The following is a 26681-nucleotide window of genomic DNA, read 5'->3' on the forward strand; positions in this document are numbered from 1 at the left end:
TGTGTGTGTGAGTGTGTGTGTGTGTGTGTGTAATGACAGGATTAATGTTGATTGCGGCATTCAGGTCCTGGAGCAAAGTTACTCCACGGCTGCCATCTTTGGCTCCATGGCAACCCCATAAACACCCTCTCATACACACACTGTATATAATGGGTTGAGGCTGTAGACTTGTCACCTGGTTTGTTTGTGCACTAGCATACACCGCACACAACCTGTTAAATGTAGTCCTTAGGGAGTGGGGCTTAGGTGGCGAGTCGACAAGGAAATACTGGAAACAGTACTTACATACCCCAGGATGATGCAGAATACCAAGTTCAGTAGATCCTGCATAATATATTTCATATAGCTTACCTCACTCCTGCAACTCTGTCCTAAATGTTTGGGTCCTCCTCTGTTTGCCCGAGATGCCAACATGCAGGTGCTGACACGATGCACGTATTCTGGAGTTGCTCAGTCTGTAACCTTATGGGTGTCAGTGTCCAACTTGCTGAGAGGTGACTGGATGTGTTCACAATGGAAGTTGCACTGTTGGGATTTTTCAGGTGCTCAAAAACAGATAAAGCTGCGAACCGGTTTATAAACCAAGCATTGCTGATAGCATGCAGACTAATTGCCATGCACTGGAAAGCCAAGGTATTGTTAGATATAGCCCACTGGTGTGCGGCAATACTGAAGTGGGGACAGGGAGAGGAGCTCAGGAGGCAAGAAATATGAGGACTACGCAAATACCCCAGAAATGTGGAATGGGAAGCACTATTACTTGACTTGCACACATTCAAGAGTTGGTGGCCCGTACTTAAACCTACCCTGGCGGGGACATAACCCCCTCCTCCCCCATCCCCTTTTATCCACATTCCCACACCTCCATCATAACCCCTTCCAGCCTGTCCATGGGTGAGTGACAACACCCTTCTGTTACACCCTTTGATGTCCCCGAATAGCTTCCTAGTGGCCATTATAGCTTCATGGATGTCACTGTTGATTTTCAATGTTTGCAGTACCTGCTTGAGATAGGAAGATTGAATAGCATTTATGGTAATGGCAGAATGTGAGTTAACATCAACACATGACTTGTTTTTTCCAATGTTGCTGTTTAAGGACTGAACCAAGGACTCCTGCTGATACTGATGTGAAACTATTTTATTAATGACGATGTAGCTGGATTGCGGATTTTACTAATGATAATGTAACTTTCATAGATGTAATTTATTCAAGATTGTGATATTGAAAATGCAATTTAAAACTGGTTAAAAAAAAAGTTATTGGAGATGCAGATGGGTACTTAGCTTTCACTAAAAAATACTAATGGTAGGTCAGCACTAATGAGGGACACATTAGCAAAGTACATTTACTTTTGTTAATTATTGAAATTATGAACTATGATTCAATCTCAAAACCGGAGCCATGGATTATGCATTTCCTTTGTCCATTTTATTAATCAGCAGCCTTTACAATTAGAAAAAAAACCCTTTATTTCACAGAAATCTTAGGGAAGGGGTATTCCACATAACCTATCAAACTCTAAATTCATAACATAGTCCATGTTTATGTCCCCTCTTTCTTCGTGAGATAAAAATGGTCAGTTCCTTCTTGTTCATTCCCGTTTGGAGCCGTCATTCCCTAGAAGAGAAAATACACCTTGTAACTATTCCATGCAGAACCAATATGACGTTCAAGTGGAGGGCACGCAAATAGCAATGTCACCTTGAATCTCAAATACAGTATTCAAAAGCATGATAATGGCAAAATAGTCATACTACTACCATAGGAAAGTCCCAAATGTATCCTGCATCAACTTTGTCACCGGGTCAACAGAAACCTCTTGCTAAAGCGGGTGTTGTCTTCATGTCCTTAACCCCTTCACTGCCATGGACATAATGCTATTAAAGAACGAGTTACTTACCTTCGGTAGCGACTTTTCTGGTGGATACATTAGCTTCCTGTGGATTCCTCACCTAATGAATACTCCCATTGCGCCAGCATTCAACGGAAATCTTCTTCCTAGCTTCTGCACGTCGACGAGCAGTTGCCCACGCGATGCCGTCTGACGTCATACAGGCAATAAGAGGTCCTCGCCGACGTGCCGACGTCAGTACCAACATTTTTTACGTGCCTGAGAATAATAGGCCATTGAGATGAAAGAACAATAGTAATATTTAATGATATTCCAAACAAACACATCATTCTGAGAATTCAACCTACCATTTTTTTTTTTGAACAAGTAAATAAATATATTAACTATATATATATATAGATATAAACATATATACATAATATATACAAATCCTCAAAACCAAGAGGAGCACACTCAAGAATTACTTGGTTAGACCAAACAGGCAACGGGGAGGCGGGTGGGACCGCGAGGAATCCACAGGTAGCTAATGTATCCACCAGAAAAGTCGCTACCGAAGGTAAGTAACTCATTCTTCTGATGGATACAACTACCTGTGGATTCCTCAACTAATGAATAGAGTCCCAAAGCAGTACCGCACTCGGTGGTGGGTGCTTGAATGGTCAAACCAAGAAATCCTGCAGCACTGACCGTGCAAAATGGCCATCCCTTCTGACCTCAGAGTCCAAGCAGTAATGCTTCGCAAAAGTATGAAGAGATGACCAAGTTGCGGCCTTGCAGATGTCGACCACAGGAACACCCCTAGCCAAGGTCGAAGAGGCCGACTTAGCTCTGGTGGAATGAGCTCTTATACCATCAGGAGGATCCTTCTTTGCTAAAGAGCAACACATTTTAATGCAAAGAGCAACCCACCTGGAGAGTGTTCTCTTGTGGACTGCCTTTCCTCTCCTCTTTCCCACGTATCCGATGAAAAGCTGATCCTCCAGCCTGAAATCCTTTGTCCTGTCTATATAAAAGCTTAGCGCCCTCTTTGGGTCCAAGCGGTGTAGTCTCTCTTCTTCCTTTGACGGATGAGGCGGAGGATAAAACGTGGATAGAGTAATTGTCTGGGCCAAATGAAAGGGTGAAACAACCTTCGGAAGGAAAGCAGCCTTCGTCCTCAACACCACCTTATCCCCATAAAAAGATGTATAAGGGGGTTTTACCGATAGAGCCTGCAACTCACTCACTCTCCTTGCAGAGGTAATTGCAACCAGGAAAACCGTTTTAAGAACCAATAATCTTATGGGGCAAGAATGCATAGGCTCAAAAGGGGACCCCCATAAGGAAGTTAGAACAACAGTCAAATCCCATTGAGCCATAACGAAAGGAGTTGGAGGGATTTTATTCATAAGGCCCTTCAAGAATCTAAGTACTATTGGTGATTTAAATAAAGAAGGCTGGTCTGGAAGACAAAGAAAGGCTGACAAGGCAGACAAGTAACCCTTAACAGTAGCCACTGCACAACCCCTCTGTGCTAAAGACAAAGCAAAAGATAAAACATCTGACAAATGAGCACGTAAGGGATCAATCTGCCTCTCTCCACACCAAACCACAAATTTAGACCACCTATTAGCGTAGATAGATTTAGTGGAGTGTCGCCTGGCCGATAACATAACATCCACTACATCAGGCAGGAGAGAGAAAGAACTCAGGTTGCCCCGTTCAATCTCCAGGCATGAAGGTGCAGGCTCTGGAGGTGGGGGTGTAAAACCTGCCCCTGCGACTGCGAGAGGAGGTCTGCCCTGAGAGGGAGACGGAGCGGAGGGCACAGTGAGAGTTGGAGAAGGTCCGAGTACCACACCCTCCTTGGCCAATCCGGAGCAATTAAGATGACTTGAGCCCGGTCTTGGCGAATTTTACTCAACACACAAGGAATCAAGGGTATGGGGGGAAACGCGTAAAGCAACTGGTCGCACCAGGTCATCTGAAACGCATCCCCCAAAGCTCCTTGTACCGGATATTGGAGGCTGCAGAATAACGGGCAGTGCGAGTTCTCCCGGGTGGCAAACAGATCTATCCGAGGAAACCCCCACATCTGGCTGATTAACCGGACTTGATCTGGATGGAGACGCCACTCGTGATCGGCCGAGAAATGGCGACTGAGATTGTCCGCACGTACGTTCAAGACTCCGGCCAGATGATTTGCTACCAAGCAAATCTGATGGTCCTTTGCCCAGGACCATAGCCGTAGAGCTTCTCTGCAGAGAAGGTACGACCCTACCCCTCCCTGTTTGTTTATATACCACATCGCAGTAGTGTTGTCCGTCAGGACCTGAACCGACTGACCAAGAAGGGACGGGAGGAAGGCCTTGAGAGCCAGACGTACAGCCCGTAACTCCAACAGATTGATATGAAACACCTGTTCTACTGGAGACCAAAGTCCCTTGATCTTCAGGTCCCACAGATGAGCTCCCCACCCTAGAGTGGAAGCATCCGTTATTACTGTGGCCACAGGCGTAGCTTGCAAGAACGGCCTTCCTCTGGAAAGATTGCCGTCCGCAATCCACCATTTCAAATCCATGGCAGCATCTCTGGAGATTCTCACCGAGCCTTCGAGATCCCCTTTGTGTTGAGATCACTGCCTTCGGAGGCACCACTGAAGAGCCCTCATGTGCCAGCGAGCATGCATGACCAACAGTATACAAGAAGCAAACAGACCGAGCAGACGTAGGACCTTGAGGACTGGAATGACTGCTCCACTTTGAAACATTGGAACCAATGCCTGAATGTCCTGAATTCGCTGAGGCGGAGGAAAGGCTCGGTTCAATGTTGTATCCAGTACTGCCCCTATGAACAGGGGGCGCTGAGAGGGCTCTAGGTGAGATTTGGGCATGTTCACCCAAAAGCCCAGGTCGAACAACAACTGGGTTGTCGACTGCAGGTGATGCAACACGAGCTCCCAAGACCTGGCTTTGATCAACCAGTCATCTAGATAAGGAAATACTGCTATCCCATTCCTTCTGAGCTCTGCCGCAACCACCGACATCACCTTCGTGAAGACTCGAGGTGCTGAAGTAAGACCAAACGGGAGGACCGCAAACTGATAGTGCTGCGACCCCACCACAAAACGGAGATACTTCCTGTGCGACCTGAGTATCGGGATATGAAAGTAAGCATCCTGCAAGTCGACAGACACCATCCAATCTCCATTGTTCAGTGCCAAAAGCACCTGAGCTAGGGTCAGCATCTTGAACTTTTCCTGTTTGAGGAACCAATTCAAGATCCTTAGGTCCAGGATTGGTCTCAAACGACCATCCTTCTTGGGAATCAGGAAGTACCTTAAATAACAACCTTGACCCCTTTATTGCTCTGGAACCAACTCCACCGAGCCCTTTGAAAGGAGGACTTGAACCTCCTGTTCCAACAACAGGAGGTGTTCTTCTGAACAAGAAGATGGGCGGGGCGGGATGGGGGGCGGAAAGTCCCAAAAGGGAAGGGTGTAGCCTTTTCTCACAATGCTGGTAACCCAGGAGTCTGAAGTTATGACCTCCCACTTGTGGAGAAAATTCAGTAACCTCCCCCCTACAGGAGTGGAGTGAGTGGGAATTGGTGGAAGCCTAAGGCTGCTTCCCCTGCTGCACCCCTCCAGAGGAAGAGGAAAAGGCAGAGTGCTGCTGAGAGGCTCCCCTGGTACGGACCCTACCCCTCCCTCTAAAAGATCTATAGAAGAGAGCAGAGGTAGGCTTCTGGAATTTCCCTCGAAAGGAGGAGGAGGCGGAGCCACAATCAAATCCTCGAAACCTCCTAAAAAATCTGGAGGAGGCAGAAGTGGCTTGCAAGCCCAGCGACTTGGCCGTGGCCCTGCTCTCCTTGAACCTCTCTAAGGCCGAATCCGCCTTGGCACCAAAGAGCTTGTTCCCAACAAAAGGATGGTGCAGTAGGGTCGACTGCACATCAGAGGAAAATCATGAGTTACGAAGCCAAGCCTGCCTCCTCGTAACTACAGCAGTGCCCATTGCCCTAGCAATGGAGTCAGTTGTATCCAACCCAGATTGGATAACCAGAGTTGCAGCTGCCTGGGCGTCCAATACTAGATTTAACAGCCCCTGAGGGACCTCCGTATGCGTTGATGCAATCTCGTCCATCAGGGCATAAATGTATCTTCCTAAAATACATGTAGCATTGGTGGACTTCAATGCCATGCTACATGAAGAGAACACCTTTTTGGATGCCATGTCCATCTTCTTGGAGTCTCTATCCGAGGGCACAGATGGAAAAGAGCCAGGAGCAGACCTTGCCGAGCAGGAAGCCTGGACCACCAAGCTTTCAGGTGTTGGATGTCTGGTAAGAAAACCAGGGTCAGCCGGTGCAGCCCGATACCTCCTAGCCACAGATCTATTGACAGCTGAAGAAGACCCCGGCTTCTTCCCGACTTCCAAAACAGGGTCCAGCAAAGCCTCATTGAACGGCAAAAGTGGTTCTGCCGATGTAGAGGCCGGGTGCAACACCTCTGTCAACAAATTCTGCTTGGCTTCAGTTACCAGCAAAGGAAGATCCAAGAAGCTAGCTGCCTTCCTGATAACAGAATAAAAAGTGGCCGCCTCTTCTGTATACTCCCCAGGAGATGACAAGTCCCACTCGGGGGAAGTATCTAGGCCACTAGCAGTGTCCAGCCCATGGAGACCCTCACGAGAGTCCTCAATCTCTCCTTCCTCCATGTTTTGTCTCTGGTACTCCTGCTCTTCAAGGAGGTGGAGAGCAAGCCTCCTCGAGTGCAGCCTCTCCTCTATCCTCAGCGTCGACATGGCGTCAGCTGATGTTGAAGAACGACGCCGATCGAGGAGTCGCATGGAGAGAAGACTGCTTCGGAGTTGCAGGAGGTCTAGACGGCGCCACTGGTTGAAACATCGAAGCCACCGGAGCCGAAGTCTCAGGAGCCACCGGAGCCGATACCGGCGCCAAGCCCACGTTCCCCAGGGGGAGAAAGGGCATAAAGGGTGCCGGTCGAAGCGGAGCCGGAGCACCCATGTTGAAGGCCAAAGGGCCCGAAGGACCAGCCGGTCCACCACCTGGAGCCATCTGCTGGAAGATGGAAAACATTGCATTTAAAAATGCGGTACTATCAGCTCCAGGGGCCGGGAAAGCCGGGTACTGGGGTGCCTGGTTCGAAGGCGACACCGACCTCGACGTCTGCAACGACGGAGAAAATATTTGAGGCTGCGGAACCTCAAACACTGAAGGTGGTTGGCCCGATGACCCGGGCGAAGTCGGTGAGGCTGGAGAAGGCAACGGCGTCGACGGATGGGGAGTGACAGTGGGACTGACCTCCCAAGTCTTCAGACGTCGAGTTGATAGTGACCTCGACCTCTCTTTACTCGACCGGCGCCGTGATTCTCGATGACGCCGGGAGTCCCGATGACGCCGATGAGACTTCGGTGACGAGGATTTTCGATGACAACTCTTTTCCTTCCTTTTCGACTTCGCCAGAAAAAGCTTAGCCTCGCGCTCTTTCAGGGCCTTAGGATTCATATGTTGACACGAATCGCACTTGTCAACATCATGATCGGAACTAAGACACCACAAACAGTCTTAGTTAGTTACCGACATTTTGCCCCCACACTCACGGCAGGGCTTGAATCCTGACTTTCTTTACGACATTGTAATCTCAAAGAAAAAAAGAGATCCAAAAAACACACTGTAACTGTCGAACAGCAACAGTAGCTCCCTCTAAGATAACCGTTTCGAATGGCACGGAAAAAAGTGAACTGACGTCGGCGAGGACCTCTTATTGCCTGTATGATGTCAGACAGCGTCGCGTGGACAACTGTGACGTCCTCGTCGACGTGCAGAAGCTAGGAAGAAGATTTCCGTTGAACGCTGGCGCAATGGGAGTATTCATTAGGTGAGGAATCCACAGGTAGTTGTATCCATCAGAAATAGGCTGATCTGCCCCCAGGGAGGGCAGAAGCCATTAGGCACCAGGGATGCTTTTATTTATATTGAGAACAGGAGTGACCCCTTAGGCAAGGGTTGTTCCCCCCCTCAAGCAATTTTTTTAAAAGATCATTTCTGCCCCCCCCCCCCAGGGGGCAGATTGGCCTTTATTAATTAGGCCGATCTGCCTCTTTTGGCAGGGGGCGGGGTGCAGAAGCCACTAGAAACCAGTTTTTTAAATTATTTTTTTTAAAACCTTTATACTGATAAGGGGTGCGACCCCTTATGCAAGCTCACAAATGGCCTAAAGTACAAATTACTTACCTTCGGTAATGAAATATCTGTTAGAGACATATTCTAGTTGCAGATTCCTTACCTTAGAATTTCCCCCCAGGCGTTAGACTGTATCTGGAGATTTTTCTTCGAGCAATACCCTTGGGCGTCTGTAGGTGGCGTTGTTCGACTCCGCAGGCATCGACTGATGCCTTGATGACGTCTGGAGTAGTACACTGACGCCGCCCTCCCGCAGTGATGTCAGTTTCTTTTAACGACTTTCCACGCCAGAGCGCAGAGCCGCTAAGAACACTGAGATTGGTGTGACAGAGCTAAGGACCTGAAAGGGTGGAACACCTGTCCCCAGAAATAATTTCGCAAAGCGGGGAGGATGGGCGGGTGGTAAGGAAGCTGCAACTAGAATGTGTCTCCCACCAGATATTTCAAATATCGAAGGCAACTAACCTGTACATCTGATAGAGACTTCTAGTTGCAGATTCCTTACCTTAGAATTGATACCCAAGCAATGCCATCCTATGTGGTGGGCTGCGAACAAAGATCATACTAGAAAGTCTTGCAGGACTGAACGACCAAAGTAGCCGCCTCGACGGACCTGACTATCCAGGCAGTAATGCTTATCAAACGTGTGCAGGGATGCCCATGTAGCTGCCCGACAGATATCCAGGACAGGAACTCCGTGTGCTAACGCAGTGGAAGCCGCAATTTCTCTGTTGGAATGAGCACGCAAGCCTTCAGGAGGTTGCTTTTTAGCCAAAGTGTAGCACATTTTGATGCAAAGAAGCACCCATCGAGAGATGATATGCTTTTGCACCGCCTTCCCTTTCTTAGCACCCACATAGCCAAAGAGTTGATTGTCCACCTGGAAATCTTTAGTACAATGGAGGTAGAACACCAACACTCTTTTTGGGTCCAGACAGTGGAGTCTCTCGCCTTCTCATGGGAAGGGTGTGGGAGTGTGTAGAAGGTAGGCAAAGTGATGGACTGGCCTACATAAAATGGTATAAATACCTTAGGAAAGAATGAAGCTTTAATGCGTAACACCACTTTGTCAGGGTGTACAGACAAGTTTGGAGGCATTGAAGAAAGCACCTGGAGCTCACTCACCCTGCAAGCAGAGGTGATAGCGACAAAGAAAGACAGTTTGAATGCGAGGATCCGCAAGGGACAATTATGCATTGGCTCAAAGGGGGTACACATTAAATAAGTAAGTACAAGATTAAGATCCCACTGAGGCATAATAAATGGAGTGGGAGATAATAAGTGGGTGAGCCCTTTTAAGAACCTACTGACAATAGGAGATTTAAAGAGTGAGGGCTGATCAGGTAACCTTTAAGGGTGCCCAAAGCAGAGCCCTGCTGGGCTAAATAATGAACAGAAGAACCTCTGACAGAGGGGCACAAATGTGATCAACAGATTTGTTGGTACACCATGCCACAAGATTTATTCCAACGACAGGCATATACAGTTTTAGTCGATGGATGCCTGGCTGCCAAGAAACATTGCAGACTTTGGGTGGAAGGGCAGATGCATTCAACTGTTGCAGCTCAATCCCCACGCATGAAGGTGGAGGTTGGACAGGTGCCGGTGGAGAACCGTCTCCTGCTGCTGTGACAGAAGATCCGCCCAAAGAGGCAGTCTGAGTGGAGGATGGATGGACATGCTCAATAGCTCTGGATACCACACTCTTCAAGCCCAGTCCGGAGCCACCAAGATAACTTGGGCCCGGTCGTACTTGATTTTCTTGAGAACTCTGGGTAGAAGAGGGCTAGACGGGAAGGCGTACAGGAGGCTGGAGCTCCACTCGAGATGAAAAGCGTCTCCGAGCGAGTGCCGTCTTCGAAAATTCCAACGTTCAAAACAGCTGACATTGCGTGTTCTCTGCGGAGGCAAACAGATCTAACCAAGGCTCTCCCCACTTGAGACCTTCCGTCACCTCCAGATAGAGACACCATTCGTGATCGACTGTGCGTCGGCGGCTGAGTTTGTCTGCTCTGGCGTTGAGAGCCTGCCAGATGTTCAACCATCAGCGTAATGCCCTGATATTCCAGCCATGTCCAGAGGCGTAGTGCTTCCTGACAAAGGGTCCAGGACCCTACCCCGAGTTGTCTGTTGGAGTACCACATGGCGGTAGTGTTGTCTGTGAACACCTGCACCACTTTCCCCTAGAGAGGGAAGGAATGTTTTTGACCTAAGCCTGATTGCCCGGAGCCCGGAGCCCGGAGCTCCAGCATTTTTATGTGGAGCCCGACTCCGCCGGAAACCAGAGGCCTCTGATCTCTACTTCTCCCATGTGGCCACACCAACCCACAAGTGACGCATCTGTCACTATAGAGAGATCTGGTTGGGGAAGGGAGAGGGATCTGCTGTTGACACAATTTGGATTCTAAAGCCACCACTGCAGGTCTTTCGCAGTCCCCTCCGAGATATGGACCATGTCTGAGCGATTTCCCTGATGCTGCGCCCACTGGAACTTTAGGTCCCACTGCAGAGTGCGCATATGCCATCTGGCATGTGTACTAGCAGGAGACAGGAGGCCATGAGGCCCAGCAGGCTCACACTCACCGAAACCCAAGACCGAGGCTGAAAGAAAGATCTGAATCATAGCCTGAAGGTCTTGGACTCGCTTGTCTGGAGAATAAGCGAGAAATTGCACTGTATCCAGAACAGCTCCAATGAAAGTGAGCGTCTGAGAGGGAGTCAGGTGTGACTTCGGCATGTTTATAGTGAACCCCAGCTTGTGCAGGAGGTTCGCCATAGTCTGAAGGTGAGAGACGACTGTCTGGGGAGAAGGCGCCTTCAACAGCCAGTCATTGAGGTAGGGGAAAACTGAGACCCCTAACCTCCACAGATGAGCTGCAACCACCGCCATCATTTTTGTGAACACCAGAGGGGCGGTGGTAAGGCCGAAAAGGAGTATGGTAAACTGAAAGTGCTCGTGATCTACCATGAATCGTAGGTAACGTCTGTGGGCAGGCAGGATGGGGATGTGAAAATAAGCGTCCTGCAAGTCCAAAGCTACCATCCAGTCTCATGGGTCTAAGGCAGAAAGAACCTGAGCCAGGGTGACCATTTTTAATTTCTCCTTCTTGAGGAAGTAGTTCAGGACCCGAAAGTCTAGGATTGGATGTAAGCCCTTGTCCTTCGTTGGTATAAGAAAGTAGCAGGAATAACAACCACGACCCACTTCTGGCACAGGGACTCTTTCTATAGCTCCCTTGGCCAAGAGAGCCATGACTTCCTGGTGGAGAAGCACAAAATGATCCTCCGGAAGATGATGGAAGGATGGTGGCATGTGTGGTGCTGCAGATTCCAAAGGAGGGTGGGGACGAGTAGCCCTTCCGAATGATCTGCAAAACCCACCCATCAGTGGTGATAAGTTCCCAGAGGGGCAGGTGATGGCGGATCCTGCCCCTAACTGGGTAGGAGTGACGGGACAGACTAGGAGGGTTTGGAGACTGCAGCGGGGGGGGCAGAGGTGGAATGGACAGACCTATGGTTCCCTGTCTCACAGCCACGTGGAATTCCGCGACCTCGGCCATGCATAGGCTGCCCAGTGTGCGTGGCACGATGGCTGGGTTGAGGACATGACAGGGTGCCCCTTCCGTGTTCCACGAAATGGATGAAAAGCTGAATGCGGTGGGCGAGTGGCGGAGGAAAGACCAAGGGTCCGAGCCGTAGACTGGGAATCATTGAATCTCTCCAAGGCAGAGTCTGCTTTGTCTCCAAAGAGACGGGTGCCATCAAAGGGCATGTCCATGAGTGACTGTTTGACATCCCCCGAGAAGCCACAAGTGCGTAACCAGGCATGGCGCCGTAAGACCACAGTTGTTGCAACCGATCTGCCCAGAAAGTCTCTCGTATCCCGCCCACAACGGATAGTGAACTTTTCTGCATCTCTCCCATCTTTCACTGCTTGGGAGACGATAGCACGGGCCTCCTCCGGTATCTGCGGCAGGACTTGCGCAACTGTAACCCACAGGGAGTGGGTAGAACATCACAAAAAACATGCAGTGTTCACAGACCGCAGTGCGAGGCTGAAGGAAGAAAACAACTTCTTAGCAAATTGTTCCAGCCTTTTGGATTCACTATGCTGGGGTACGGAAGGGAATGCGCCTGAAGAAGTGGAAGCCTGGATAACACGACTCTCAGGAGTGGGGTGTTGGGACAGGAATTTTGGGTCGGTCGGTGCAGGCCAATGGCGGCTAGCAATAGTCCTGTTCACAGGAGCCCCGGTGTTGGGTTTGGACCATGTACCCAAAAGGACATCGGTGAGGGCCTCATTGAATGAGAGAAGGGGTTCTGAAGTAGAAGCCCCATGCTGAAGCACCTCAGTCAGGAGATTAGACCTGACTTCCACAGTAGGTAGCTCAAGGCTGAGGACCTCAGCTGCCCTACTGACCACCATACTGTAAGTTGCTTCCTCTGCCGTAGCCACACTAGGAGGAGACAGCATGCCAGCGTCAGGAGAAGTATCCAGACCACTGGCTTCACCCAAATCCTGTTCCCAGTCCACAGCATGGTCATCCTGGTATTCATAATGGTCCAGGGATCCAACCAATTCCTCCCCATAGGAAAAAGGGTCCGAATCAGACCTTGGGTGAATAGCCCCCACTGAAGCCGATGGTGCAGTCGACCGATGCCTCTCCGAGTCGTCTGGGATAAATTCTTGTTCTCCTCCAGGGGAACCCACAAACTATGGGTACCTCTCGAATCCCTATGAAGTTGGCAAAAATATAAATACAAATAAATACGTATTTTAAAAAAAAAAAAACTTCTTAGCCAAAGCGTAGCACTTTTTGATGCAAAGAAGCACCCATCGTGAGCAGACAGACAACGGGGAGGCGGGAGGGACCGTGAGGAATCCACAGGTAGCTAATATATCCACCAGAAAAAGCGTTACCGAAGGTAAGTAACTTGCTCTTCTGATGGATACAACTACCTGTGGATTCCTCACCTAATGAATAGAGTCCCAAAGCAGTACCACCTCGGAGGGTGTCTGTCTGGTCAAACCAGGAAATCCTGCAACACCGACCGCGCAAAATTGCCATCCATTCGCACCTCTGCATCCAAACAATAATGCTTCACAAAGGTGTAGAGGGAAGACCAAGTCACAGCCTTGCAGATGTCCACCATCAGAACACCTCTGGCCAAAGCCGATGAGGTTGACTTGGCCCTGGTGGAATGAGCCCTGATCCCCTCAGGAGGATCCTTCTTTGCCAATGAGTAACATATTTTAATACAAAGAACGGCCCACCTGGAGATCGCTCTCTTGTCCACGGCCTTCCCCTTCCTCACGTATCCAATAAAGAGTTGTTCATCCAACCGGAACTCTCTCGTCCTGTCGACATAAAAACTGAGAGCCCTCTTAGGGTCCAGACGATGGAGTCTTTCCTCCTCCTTAGATGGATGCGGAGGAGGGTAGAACGTCAAGAGAGTTATTGATTGTCCCAAGTGAAATGGAGACACCACCTTGGGGAGGAAAGCCACCCTGGTCCTCAAAACCACCTAATCCTTATAAAAAGTGGTGAAAGGCGGGTGAGCAGAAAGAGCCTGCAGTTTGCTAACACGTCTAGCCGAAGTGATGGCCACCGTTTTGAAAAACAAATATCCTAATGGGCAGCAAGGAAGTCAACACCAAATTCAAGTCCCACTGCGGCATAATAAAAGGCCTGGGAGGAAATTTATTAGTAAGCCCCCTCAAAAATCGAACAACCAAAGGAGATCTGAATAGGGAGGGCTGATCTGGAAGATATAAAAAAAAGTCGAAAGGGCCGAAAGATAGCCCTTAACCGTGGGCAAAGCACAACCACGCTGAGCCAATGACAACGCGAACAACAAAACATCAGAAAGATGGGCACTTAAGGGATACATTTTCTTCTCCCCACACCAACGAACAAAATTAGCCCACCTTCTTGCATAGACCAACTTGGTGGAGTGTCGTCTGGCTGATAAAAGAACGTCCACAACCTTCGGTGGGAGAGAAAAGGAACTCCGGTTGCCCCGTTCGATCGCCAGGCATGAAGCTGCAGGCTTTGGAGGTGGTGCGTCGAACCTGCCCCTGCGAAAGGAGGTCTGCCCTGAGAGGGAGACGGAGCGGAGGGTACAGTGAGTCGGAGAAGGTCTGCATACCACACCCTTCATGGCCAATCCAGAGCTTTCAGAATGACTTGGGCCCGGTCTTGCCGAATCTTCCTCAAAACCCGAGGAATTAAGGGTATGGGAGGAAACGCGTAAAGCAACTGGTCGCACCAGGACATCTGAAACGCGCCCCCCAACGCTCCTTGCATCGGATACTGGAGGCTGCATAACGACTGACAATGCGCATTCTCGAGTGGCAAAGAGGTCTATTCAGGGAAAAAAACCCATCCGAAAGATGTAAAGAACTAGATCCGGATGCAGACACCACTCGTGGTTGTCCGAGAAGAAGCGACTGAGCTTGTCCGCATGTACGTTTAGGACCCCGGCCAAATGGTTTGCCACTACACAAAGCCGATGGTCCCGCACCCGGGACCAGAGTCGCAGAGCCTCTCTGCAAAGAAGGTACGACCCTACACCCCCCTGTTTGCTGATATACCAAATCGCAGTTGTGTTGTCCATCAGAATCTGAACTGACTGACCGCAAAGGGAAGGGAGGAAGGCCTTGAGGGCCAAACGAATCGCCCGCAGTTCCAGCAGATTAATATGAAACCTCTGCTCTACTGGAGACCAACGATCCTTGATCTCCAGATCCTCCAGATGAGCTCCCCACCCTACGGTGGAGGCATCCGTTATCACTGTGGCCACCAGAGTTGGCTGCGAGAACGGCTTCTCTTGAGAAAGGTTGCCTTCCACAGCCCACCATCGGAGATCCGCTGCAGTGTCTCTGGAGACCCTCATCGATTCCCCGAGATCTCCTCTGTGCTGAAGCCACTGCTTGCGGAAGCACCACTGAAGAGCCCTCATATGCCAGTGTGCATGCGTGACCAACAGAATGCAAGAAGCGAACAGACCGAGCAAACAAAGGACCTTGAGGACCGGAACTACTGCTCCTTCTTGAAACATTGGAACCAGCGCCTGAATGTCCTGTATCCGCTGTGGCGGAGGAAAGGCTCGATTCAATGTTGTGTCCAGTACTGCCCCTATGAACAGGAGACGTTGAGAGGGCTCTAGGTGAGACTTGGGCACATTTATTGAAAAACCCAGACTGAACAACAACTGGGTTGTCAGCTGCAGATGACGCAGCACAAGCCCCGGAGACTCAGCTTTGATCAACCAATCGTCCAGGTAAGGGAATACTGCTACTCCCTTTCTCCTGAGGTGTGCTGCAACAACTGCAATCACCTTCGTGAAGACCCGTGGTGCGGAAGTAAGACCAAAAGGAAGGACCGCAAACTGGTAGTGCTGCGATCCTACCACAAACCGGAGATACTTCCTGTGCGACTTGAGAATGGGAATGTGAAAATAAGCATCCTGCAAGCCGACCGACACCATCCAATCCTCCTTGTCCAACACCAAAAGCACCTGTGATGGAGTCAGCATTTTTAATTTCTCCTGTTTGAGGAAACAATTCAAAATCCTCAGGTCCAAAATAGGCCTCAGATGACCATCCTTCTTGGGGATCAGGAAGTACCTGGAATAACACCCCTGACCCCTTTCTTACTCTGGAACCAACCCCACTGCACCTTTCAATAATAGGGAGAGAACCTCCTGTTGTAACAGCAAGAGATGATCTTCTGAACAAAAAGGAAAGACGGGGAGGGAAGTGAGGCGGGATCTCCCAAAAGGGAAGGGCGTAACCTCTTCTCACCAAACTGATGAAGTCTGTTGTTATAGACTCCCATATGGGAAGAAAGAGTGAAAGCCTCCCCCTACCGGAGAGGTATAAGAAACAATGGTGAGAGGACTAGGGCTTCTTTCCTTGAGGTAACCCTCCAGCGGAAGAGGAAGGGTGCTGCTGCTGGGTGGCACCTCTTGTGACGACTCTACCCCGCCCCCTGTATGAGCGATAAGGGAGGCTGGAGGACTGCTGCGATCTCCCACGAAAGGAAGAACCTCTTCCAAAAATATGCAGCCGTCTAAGAGATCGAAATGGGGTAGCAGCAGCCTGCAGACCCAAAGATCTAGCTGTGGCCCTACATTCTTTAAAGCGCTCTAGCGAAGAGTCCGCTTTTGAACCAAACAGTTTTGCCCCATCAAAGGGCAGATCCAGCAACATAGACTGGACGTCTGTCGAAAATCCGGAAGTGCATAACCACGCATGTCGTCTGGAGGCAACGGAAGTCCCCATGGCTCTTGCAATAGAGTCCGTGGTATCCAGCCCTGTCTGAACAACCTGTGTAGCCGCCACCCGAGCGTCCGAAAGAAGACTACACAAGTCCTGGCACATGTCCGGAAGTACAGTCTTCGTCGCATCCATTATGGCATGGATATACCTGCCCAGAATACATGTTGCATTGGCAATTCTAGAGCCATGCTGCAAAAAGAAAACACCTTCCTGGCCGATTGGTCTATCCATTTGGATTCCCGGTCTGAGGGTACTCCCGGAAACGAACCAGGGGCCGACCTCGAAGAGCAGGATGCTTGCACCACCAAGCTCTCTGGTGAAGGGTGTTTGGATAAAAACTCCGGGTCCCCAGGCGCAGATCTATAATGCCTGGCCATCGACCTACTATCAGCCAAAGAAAAAAACAGGCTTCTTCGAAACCTCTTCGATCGGATCCATCAGGGCTTCATTAAATGAGTAAAAGAGGATCCACCACGGCTGTAGCAGAATGCAAAACCTCAGTCGAAAGGTTGGTCTTCACCTGCGCCGTCGGAAAAGGAAGATCCAGAAATGCTGCGGCCTTCCTAATAAGATTGGTAAGAGGCTGCCTCCTCTGTATATTCATCAGGGGAGGCCAGATCATATTTGAGAGGTATCAAGACCACTTGCTGTGTCCAACCCAGGGAAATCCCCCTGGGGGTCAGTGAGCTCCCCTTCTTCGAGGAATTGCTGCTGATATTCCCTCTCCTCTAAAACTCTAAGTCATGGAGCAGAGCAACGTCGGTGAATGGCGGCGGGAAGGCGTCATGACAGGTTCTCCGGATCCACCGCCGCCGCAGATGGATCCATCAGCGCCATGGAGAAGGCACCCGCATCCGATGCCGACATCCGACCCCATCACCACCAACACCAGCATCAAAGGTCTCTCCCTCGACGTTGAGGGCTGCACTGTCGGCAGAGGGGCCTGACTTGAATTTCCAGCCAAACAAAATGGTATAAACGGCGTCGGTTTATATGGAGCTGGAACGAGACTGAAAGCCAGGGGACCAGTGGGGCCTGCCGGTGCACCACCTCCCGGAGCCATATTTTGAAAAATCTGGAACATGGCATTAAGGAATGCCGCAGGATCCGTACCCGGAGCCGGGAACGAAGGATAAGCCTGTGGAGCCGGTGCCGGGCTGGACTCTTCAGATTCAGGATGCACCGGCGAAGCCAGATGACTGAGGATCCACAACTTCAAAGACTGACGGGGCCGGGGACGTTTGCGGCGTCGCAGGTTGAGGGGGACATAGTCGGACTCACTTCCCAAGACCTTTGGTGCCGGGACGATGGAGACCTCGACCGACTTCTGGACTGATGTCGGGAGTCACGATGACGTCACTTCTTATGGGATGACTTTCCAGAAGAGGACCGATGGTGCCGCTTCCTCTCCTTCTTGGACCTTGCCAAGAAAAGCTTTGCCTTGCGTTCCTTCAATGCCTTGGTATTCATCTTTTGGCAGGATCCGCATTCTTGGAAGTCGTGATCGGAACTGAGACACCAAAGACAATCGTTGTGCGGATCAGTCACAGACATGCAACCTCCACATTCCCTGCAAGGCTTGAACCCCGACTTTTTCGGAGCCGACATCCTGGAAATACACAAAGTATACCTTCCGAAGAGCTAATGATACAGGTAACAGAAAAGTAACCGTTATCGGAGGCACGGAAAAAAGTGAACTGACGTCAGCACGGCGGCAAGGACCTCTTATTGCCACGATGACATCACGTGGAGCCGGGCAATTGTGATGTCCGACGTGCAGAGCTAGAGAGAAGTTTCCGTTGAATGCTGCGCATGGGGAGAATTCATTAGGTGAGGAATCCACAGGTAGTTGTATCCATCAGAAATGCAGTTTTAAGAATAAGGAGCTGCACAGAACAGCTGTGTAATGGCTCAAAGGAAGCACATTTCAGCTAAGTAAGAACAACATTAAGGTCTTACTGAGGCGTGATAAAGTGGGGGGGTTTACAAATGGGTAAGACCATTAAGTAATCTACCCACAAGAGGAGACTTAAAAAGAGAATGTTTGTCCGCCAACATTAGGGAGGCTGAGAGCCGCCAAGTAACCTTTAAACAGTGCCAATGTAGAGCCCTACTGGGTGAAAGATATGATGAACCAAAGAACTGCAGAGAAAGAAGCGGGGTGGGGGGAGGGGGTCGGTGGAGGAAATCAAGAGACTTGTTTCTACACCATGACACAAATTGATGCCGACAAGCGTATACCATTTTGGTGGAGGGACTCCTGGTTGCCAAGATAAACTCACAGACTTCGTGTGGAAGGTCAAAAGCCGTCAACTGCCGCCGCTCTATCGACACATGGAAGGCGAAGATTGGACAGCTTCAGATGGAGAACCATCCCCTGCTGCTGCACCAGAAGTGCCTCCCTAATTTGCAGTCTGACTGGAAGATCGGTGGCCATGCTCAATAGCTCTGGATACCGTACTCTCCGTGCCCAGTCTGGAGCCACAAAGATTACTTGGGCCAGAAGTGGTATTGGCAGGAAGGCGTAAAGGAAGCCCGAGATCCACTCAAGACTAAAAGCGTTGCAGAGCGAGTGCAGTCATGAAAACTTCAACATGCAAAACAGCTGACATTGAGTGCTCTCTACAGAGCCGAACAGATAACCAAGGCTCTCCCCATTTGTGAAAGAGACCTTGCACCTTTTCTAGATGTAGACGCCATTCTAGATCGACTGACTCAATGACTGCATTTGTCTGCTCTGACGCTTGGGGATCACACCAGATGTTGAACCACCAGTGATATGCCCTGATGTGCCAGCCATGTCCAGAATCACAGAGCCTCTTTATAAAGGGTCCAGGACCCTACTCCACCCTGTTTGTTGCAGTACCACATGCCAGTAGTGCTGTCTGTGAACACTTGCACTACTTTCCCTTTGAGAGAGGGAAGGATTTCAATGCAAGCGTGATTCCCTGGAGCTCCAGAAGGTTGATGTTGGGCCCAGAATCCGCATGAGACCAGAGGCCTATGATCTACGCCTCTCCTATGTGGCCGCCCAATCCCAGTAGTGAGGCATCTGTCACTACTGAGATATCTGGTTGGGGAAGCAAGAGATCCAGATTCCAAAGCCACCACAGCAGATCTTTCACAGTCCCCTCCGAGATCTAGACCATGTCGGAGAGATTACACTGATGCTGTGCCCACTGGAACTTAAGTCCCATTGAAGAGCCCGCATATGCCATCTGGCATGTGTCACTAGCAGGATGCAGGACGCCATGAGGCCCTGCAGCCTCTGAGTTGTTTTCACCGAAAGCCAGGATAGAGGCTGAAATATCAGAATCATAGCATGAATATTCTTGATTCGCTTTTTGGGAGGATAGGTCCGAAACTGCACTGTGTCCAGAACAGCCCCGATTAAACGGAGCATCTGATAGGAAGTCAGGTGAGACTTTGGCATGTTTATAGTGAACCTCAATGTATGCAGGAGGTTCGCCTTAGTCTGAAGGTGGGAGACAACTTTCTGGGGCGTGTCTGCCTTCAACAGCCAGTCATCGAGATAGGGGAAGAGCGAAACCCCTAACCTGCGCAGATGAGCTGCAACCACCGCCATCACTTTCGTGAATACCCGAGGGGTGCTGGTAAGGCCCAAAGGGATCAGAGTAAATTGAAAGTGCTCGTGATCTACTAGGAATCGTAGACAGTACCCGTGGGCAGGCAGGATGGGAATATGGAAACAAGCACCCTGCAAGTATAACACTACCATCCAGTCTCCTGGGTCTAAGGCAGACAAGACATGAGTCAGAGTGAGCATTTTTAACTTCTTCTTGCAGAACAGAATGAGGGCCCGAAGGACATAAGTCTTTGCCTTTTTTGGGCACCAGAAAGTAGCAGGAATAACAACTACAACCTACTTCTGGCACAGGGACCCTCTCTATGGCACCTTTGGCGAAGAGAGCTGTGACTTTCTAGCAGAGAATTGCCAGATGATCATCTGGTAAGGGACCGTAAGATGGAGGCATGGCCGGTGGGGATTACCCCCTTTGTATGATATGCAAAACCCACCTGTCTGTCGTGATGGTCTCCTAGTGGAGCAGATGAATGCGAATCCTGCCACCAACTGGTATATGAGGGTGGGTACGGACTAGGAAGGTTTGGAGGCTGCACCAGGGTGGAGTGGGCAAACCTGTGTTTTCCTGTCCCATGGGCCTGCAGGATTCTGCATCCCCGGTGGCTGTAAAAGGGACCCAACAGGAAGCCCGTTCTGTTGCCACGAAAGGGGCAAAATATGGACTGTTGGTGGTGAGGTGAAACAGAGAGGCCAAGGGATCGAGCCATAGCCCGGCACTCAAACCTCTCATGCGCTGAGTCCGCCTTGTCCCCAAAGAGACAGGTGCCATCAAAGGGCATGTCCATGAGGGTCTGTTGGACATTCCCTGGAAAAACAGATGCCCTCAACCAGGCATGGCTCCTCAAGGCCACTGTCAACGCATCCCATTTACCTGTAGAATTGGTTGTGTCCATTTCACAGGGAATGGTGAACTTCGCTGCATCTCTCCCATCAGCAAAGGCTTGGGAGATGTTAGCCCGGGTCTTCTCCAGGATCTGCGGCAGAACTTGCACGACCGTATCCCACAAGCAGTGGTTAAAGCAGCACAAAAGGCATGCAGTGCTTACCGACCGCAACGCCAGACTGGAGGAAGAAAACCTCATCTTCTTACCAAGTTGGTCTTTGATTCTCTATCCGGGGGAGTGGAAAGTAATGCACTAGATGACAATGATGCCTGGATGAAAAGGCTCTCAGGTGAGGGGTGTTGGGCCAGGAATTTAGGGTCGTTTGGAGCAGGCTGATGGGGGCGAGCAATTCTACTGTTTACAGGAGCCCATGTTCTGGGTCTGGACCAAGTACCCGGAAGGACATTAATGAGGGCTTCATTGAAGGGGAGGCTCAGCGGTAGAAGCCCCAGCTTGAAGCACCTCCGTCAGGAGATTCGTCCTGACCGCTACAGTGGACAGCTCCATGTCAATGACCTCAGCCACCCTACTGACCACAACAGAATAAGAGGTTCCCTCCGCCGTAGCCACGGTAGGAGGAGAATGCATGCCAGCATCTGGAGAAGTATCTAGACCATTAGCTTCACCCTATTCCTGTGCCCAGTCAAAATCAGGGTTATCTAGCTGGTATTCTAAAGGGTCCAGCGTCCCCTCCTATCCTTCCTTGTATTTGTACCCATAGTAATAAGGGTCCAAACCCAATCTGGGGTGAGAACCACATCGAAGTCAGAAGCAGCGTCGGCAGGCACCGTTCTTTCTCCGGGTCATCGTGGGTAAGAATTGGGTCAACGTCGATCGTGTGCACCACCAATGTCAGAAGCACTGATGACCTAGCTGGTGTCGGGGAAGGTCGCGATGGCACGACCAGGGTCAGCAAGGATCCGGAGGGACCACTGGGGGCAGAGGCCAAAGACGCTGGCGTGGAACCAAAAGGGCCCTCATATGAACCCCTAGGCCTCGAAGGTGCCACAGAAGGGTCAGAATGACCAAATATGAGGTGTATGGCCTCAAAACTCCTTGAGTTTGGCAAGGGTCGCCCTGGATCACGGAAAATTGGGGAGGTGCGGAGCACAGCAAGGACACTCCTCCCACGTCGCATCGGCTGAGCGATGCGGTGAAGTTGGAAAACGCCTGGCCTCCTTTGACGACTTCTTTCTCTGACCTGAATGACACGAATATGATGATGATGAGTGGTGGTGACTCCGCGAACAATCTCAAGACACTCCTCATGAGTGACACCATGAACGATGCAGGCTAGAGCGTCGGGCCTTCATGAGCTTTAGGGACCGCTCCCTCAAAGCCTTTGGGTGCATGGCCTGGCACTCAAAGCACAACTTCGGGTTGCACTACAAAAACAAACGGACCGGATGCCGATCTGTCCCAAACATCATATGGTGACAGGCCTCGCAAGGCTTGAACCCGTTCTTCGGGGACATCATGATGCGCCAAGGGTCAACACAAAAAACAGACAAAAGGGTCCAATACACTTAAAAAATTAACAGGGTATCTCTTCTCCACATCAGCGTGTGGCACAGAAAAGAACGGACGTCACTACGCCGATTTCCTCAAGTAGTGGAACTAAAATGTTGTGGATGATTGCATGGCAAAGTAGTGGCTTATGGAAGGTAGGTATCCATACACAGACTTTTGAAAGGTTTCTCTAATGGAAGGTAAACCTCAGTCAATTTCGAAGTACTTAACTTTTGTATGATACAACAAGATACAAGTAGGAAAATACAGGTCTGGTTGAGATGGGAACTGGGGGCAGCAAACAACACTCTACAGCCTTTTCCCCTGCTTAGGTCAGACTTTAGAATGACAACATGGTTGAGCCTTTTTTGGGCGTTTCAGGTATGAAATCACAAAGTGTCGTTTTCACCCTTGCTACGTTCTCCAGAACATATGAAGTGGAGGCTGACGCTTCTGTAACAGTAAGACTTTCAATGACAGGCAAAAGAAAGTGAAGGAAAAACACAAGACTTCATGTGGTTGTCTGATGAGGAACAAAATACGCAATGTACTTTACCCTCTGGATTTGGAGGATAAACAATTTCTAGTACCAAGAAGTTTTATGACTCACATTGTATGGATGAAAAAACTGGTTCTTATCCAGTCAGCCCAATGAAATCAGGTGATCAGAAGATGAGCTGGAATCCAAAGGCACCTAACAGTGAGCTGTAGCCTCGGAGTTCTGAGCAGTATCCACCAACTGATAGGGAGTATGAACCGCAAGTCCTTAGGATTCACAAAACCTATGGTCCTTGAGGTGGGCAGAAGACTTTAGTAGGAGTGTGAACCTCTGGGGCCATGTGTAGGAAGTTGGCTCTGTGTTTACTATTTCAAAGTATGAAATAGTCTGCACAAATTCCAAGGTTTCCCCTTACAAGTAAGATGGTGGCAAAATCAGATAATACTAATGCACTATTTGTGGTAGTGTAGTCGAGCAGTAGGCTTATCAGAGAGTAGTGTTAAGCATTTGTTGTACACACACAGGCAATAAATGAGGAACAAAGACTTACTCCATTCCAATAGGTTTTTATATTGAAAAATATTTTCTTATTTTATTTTAAGAACCACAGGTTCAAGATTTACAGTTAACACTTTAAATGTAAGGTACTTCACTTAGATACTTTAGGAACTTTGAATAAAAGCACTATCATATACAGTGTTTGTAAAAATGGCAATAAGCTATTTTCAAAATGGACAGTGCAAAAATAAACAGTTCCTGGGGGAGGTAAGTAAAGGTTAGATTAGGAGGTAAGTAAAACACTTTCAAGTCTCAGTTCTGGGGCATAGGCAGCCCACCGTTGGGGGTTCAAGGCAACCCCAAAGTTACCACACCAGCAGCTCAGGGCCAGTCAGGTGCAGAGGTCAAAGTGGTGCCCAAAACACATAGGTGCCTATGGAGAACAGGGGTGCTCCGGTTCCAGTCTGCCAGCAATTTAGTACCTGCGTCCTTAGGGGCAGACTGGGGGGGGATGGAGGGTGGGCAGGGAGGGAGGATTGGGCGCACAAGTAGGCATACAAAATACACCCTCGGCAGCACAGGACCAGCCGGGTGCAGTGTGCAAAGCAGGCGTCTGGTTTCAATGGAGGGACCTGGGGGTCACTCTAGTGGTGCAGGCAGGCACAGGGGGTGGTTCTTGGGACAGCCACCACCTGGACAAGGCAGAGGGTCACCTGGGGGTCACTCCTGCGCTGAAGTTTGGTTCCTTCAGGTCCTGGGGGCTGAGGGTGCAGTGTTGGTTCCAGGCGCCGGACCCTTGTTGGAGGTCGCGGTCAGGGGGCGCTTCTGGATTCTCTGCAGGCATCGCTGTGGGGACTCAGGGAGGGGTCGTCTCTTGTCACTCACTGGCTCGCAGACACCGGGTAGTCCTCCCTCTAGTGTTTGTTCTCTGGATCTTGAGCCGGGGGCGTCGGGTGCAGAGTGTGAAGTCTCACAATTCCGGCGGGAAACGTGAAGTCTTTGAAAGTTGCTTCTTTGTTGCAAAGAAGTAGCTGGTTTTGAACAGGGCCGTTGTTCAAGGGTGTTTCTTGGTCCTTTAGTCAGGGCAGTCCTTTGAGGCTTCAGAGGTCGCTGGTCCCTGATGGATGTGCCGCTGGTTGTAGGTTTTCGAAGTTGGAGACAGGCCGGTAGGGCTGGGGATAAAGCAGTTGTGGTCGCCAGTCTTCTCTGCAGGCTTGTAGGTCAGCAGTCCTCCTCGTTTCTTCAGGTTGCAGGAATCTGATTCCTGGGATCTGGAGTGCCCCTAAATACTGAATTTAGGGGTGTGTTTAGGTCTGGGAGGGCAGTAGCCGATGGCTACTGTCCTGGAGGGTGGCTACACCCTCTTTGTGCCTCCTCCCTGTGGGGAGGAGGGCACATCCCTAATCCTATTGCCCCTAATGCCCATTGCTTCACAGCTTGTGTGCTGGTGGGGAGAAAATGACTAAGTCGGCATGGCACTCCCCTCAGAGTGCCATGCCTACCTCCCACTGCCTGTGGCATAGGTAAGTCACCCCCTAGCAGGCCTTACAGCCCTAAGGCAGGGTGCACTCTACCACAGGTGAGGGCATAAGTACTATGCCCATACAGTGGCCAAGCAAAACCTTAGACATTGTAAGTGCAGGGTAGCCATAAGTATATGGTCTGGGAGTTGGTCAAACATGAACTCCACAGTTCAATAATGGTTACACTGAAATCAGGGAAGTTTGGTATCAAACTTATCAGCACAATAAATGCACACTGATGCCAGTGTGCAATTTATTGTAACATACACCCAGAGGGCATCTTAGAGATGCCCCCTGAATGCCAACCAGAATTCTAGTGTAGGCGGACTAGTTTTTGCCAGCCTGCCACAGACCAGACATGTTGCTGGCCAGGAACAAAGCCTGTACTGGGTGGAAGTGCTTCTCACCTCCCCCTGCAGGAACTGTTAACACCTGGAGGTGAGCCTCAAAGGCTCACCCCTTTTGTTACAGCACCACAGGGCATCCCAACTAGTGGAGATGCCCGCCCCTCCGGCCACTGCCCCTACTTTTGGCGGCAAGGCTGGAGGAGATAATGAGGAAAACAAGGAGGAGCCACCCACCAGTCAGGACAGCCCCTAAGGTGTCCTGAGCTGAGGTGACCCCTGCCTTTAGAAATCCTCCATCTTGAGTTTGGAGGATTCCCCAATAGGATTAGGGATGTGCCCTCCTTCCCACTGCGAGGAGGCACAAAGAGGGTGTAGCCACCCTCCAGGACAGTAGCCATTGGCTACTGCCCTCCCAGACCTAAACACACCCCTAAATTCTGTATTTAGGGGCTCCCCAGAACCTAGGAAACTAGATTCCTGCAACCTAAACCAAGAAGGACTGCTGACCTGAAGCCCTGCAGACAAGACGGAGACGACAACTGCATTCAACCCAGCCCTACCGGCCTGTCGCCTGACTCAAAGAAAACTGCAACAGCGACGCATCCGACAGGGACCAGAGACCTCTGAAGCCTCAGAGGACTGCCCTGAACCTAAGGACCAAGAACCTCCTGTGAACAGGAGCCCTGTTCAAAACCAGCTACTTATTTGCAACAAAGAAACAACTTCCAAAGATTGCACATTTCCTTCCGGAAGCGTGAGACACTACACTCTGCACCAGACGTCCCCGGCTCGAGATGCAGAGAACCAACACCACAGAGAGGACTCCCCGGCGACTGCAAGCCTGTGAGTAGCCAGAGACGACCCCCCTGGGCCCCCACAGTGACCCCTGCAGAGAGAATACAGAGGCTCCCTCTGACCGCGACTGCCTGTAACAAGGGACCAGACGCCTGGAACCAACACTGCACGCGCAGCCCCCAGGACCTGAAGGAATCGAACCTCAGTGCAGGAGCGACTCCCAGGTGACCCTCTGCCGAGCCCACCCAGGTGGTGGCTGTCCCGAGAAGCTCCCGCTGTGCCTGCCTGCAACGCTAGATGGTGGGCTGCCTATGCCCCAAACTTGAGACTTGCAAGTGTCTGTCTTATCTCCAAAACTAACCTTTACTTACCTCCCCCAGGAACTGTTGATTTTTGCACTGTGTCCACTTAAAATAGCTTATTGCCATTTCTACAAAGACTGTACATGATATTGTGTTTATTCAAAGTTCCTAAAGTATCTATGTGAAGTACCTTGCATTTAAAGTGTTTGATGTAAATCTTGAACCTGTGGTTCTTAAAATAAACTAAGAAAAGTTATTTTTCAATATAAAAACCTATTGGCCTGGAGTAAGTCTTTGAGTGTGGGTTCCTCATTTATTGCCTGTGTGTGTACAACAAATGCTTAACACTACCCTCTGATAAGCCTACTGCTCGACCACAGTACTACAAAATAGAG

At 50.1% G+C, this 26681-nt stretch overlaps 1 long non-coding RNA gene across 2 annotated transcripts in view; it reads right to left on the minus strand.

Moving 5' to 3' along the window:
* Positions 1–1526: 1526 nt before the first annotated feature.
* LOC138287404 (uncharacterized) overlaps positions 1527–26681 on the minus strand; it is a 63017-nt gene continuing 37862 nt past the window's right edge. For both annotated transcript variants that reach the window (XR_011202211.1, XR_011202210.1), the window contains exon 4: positions 1527–1620. This is a non-coding gene — a long non-coding RNA (uncharacterized lncRNA). The remainder of the gene's footprint in view (positions 1621–26681) is intronic.

Source organism: Pleurodeles waltl, chromosome 4_1 (assembly GCF_031143425.1).
Source record: "Pleurodeles waltl isolate 20211129_DDA chromosome 4_1, aPleWal1.hap1.20221129, whole genome shotgun sequence".
In the NCBI taxonomy this organism is placed as follows: Eukaryota; Metazoa; Chordata; class Amphibia; order Caudata; family Salamandridae; genus Pleurodeles; species Pleurodeles waltl.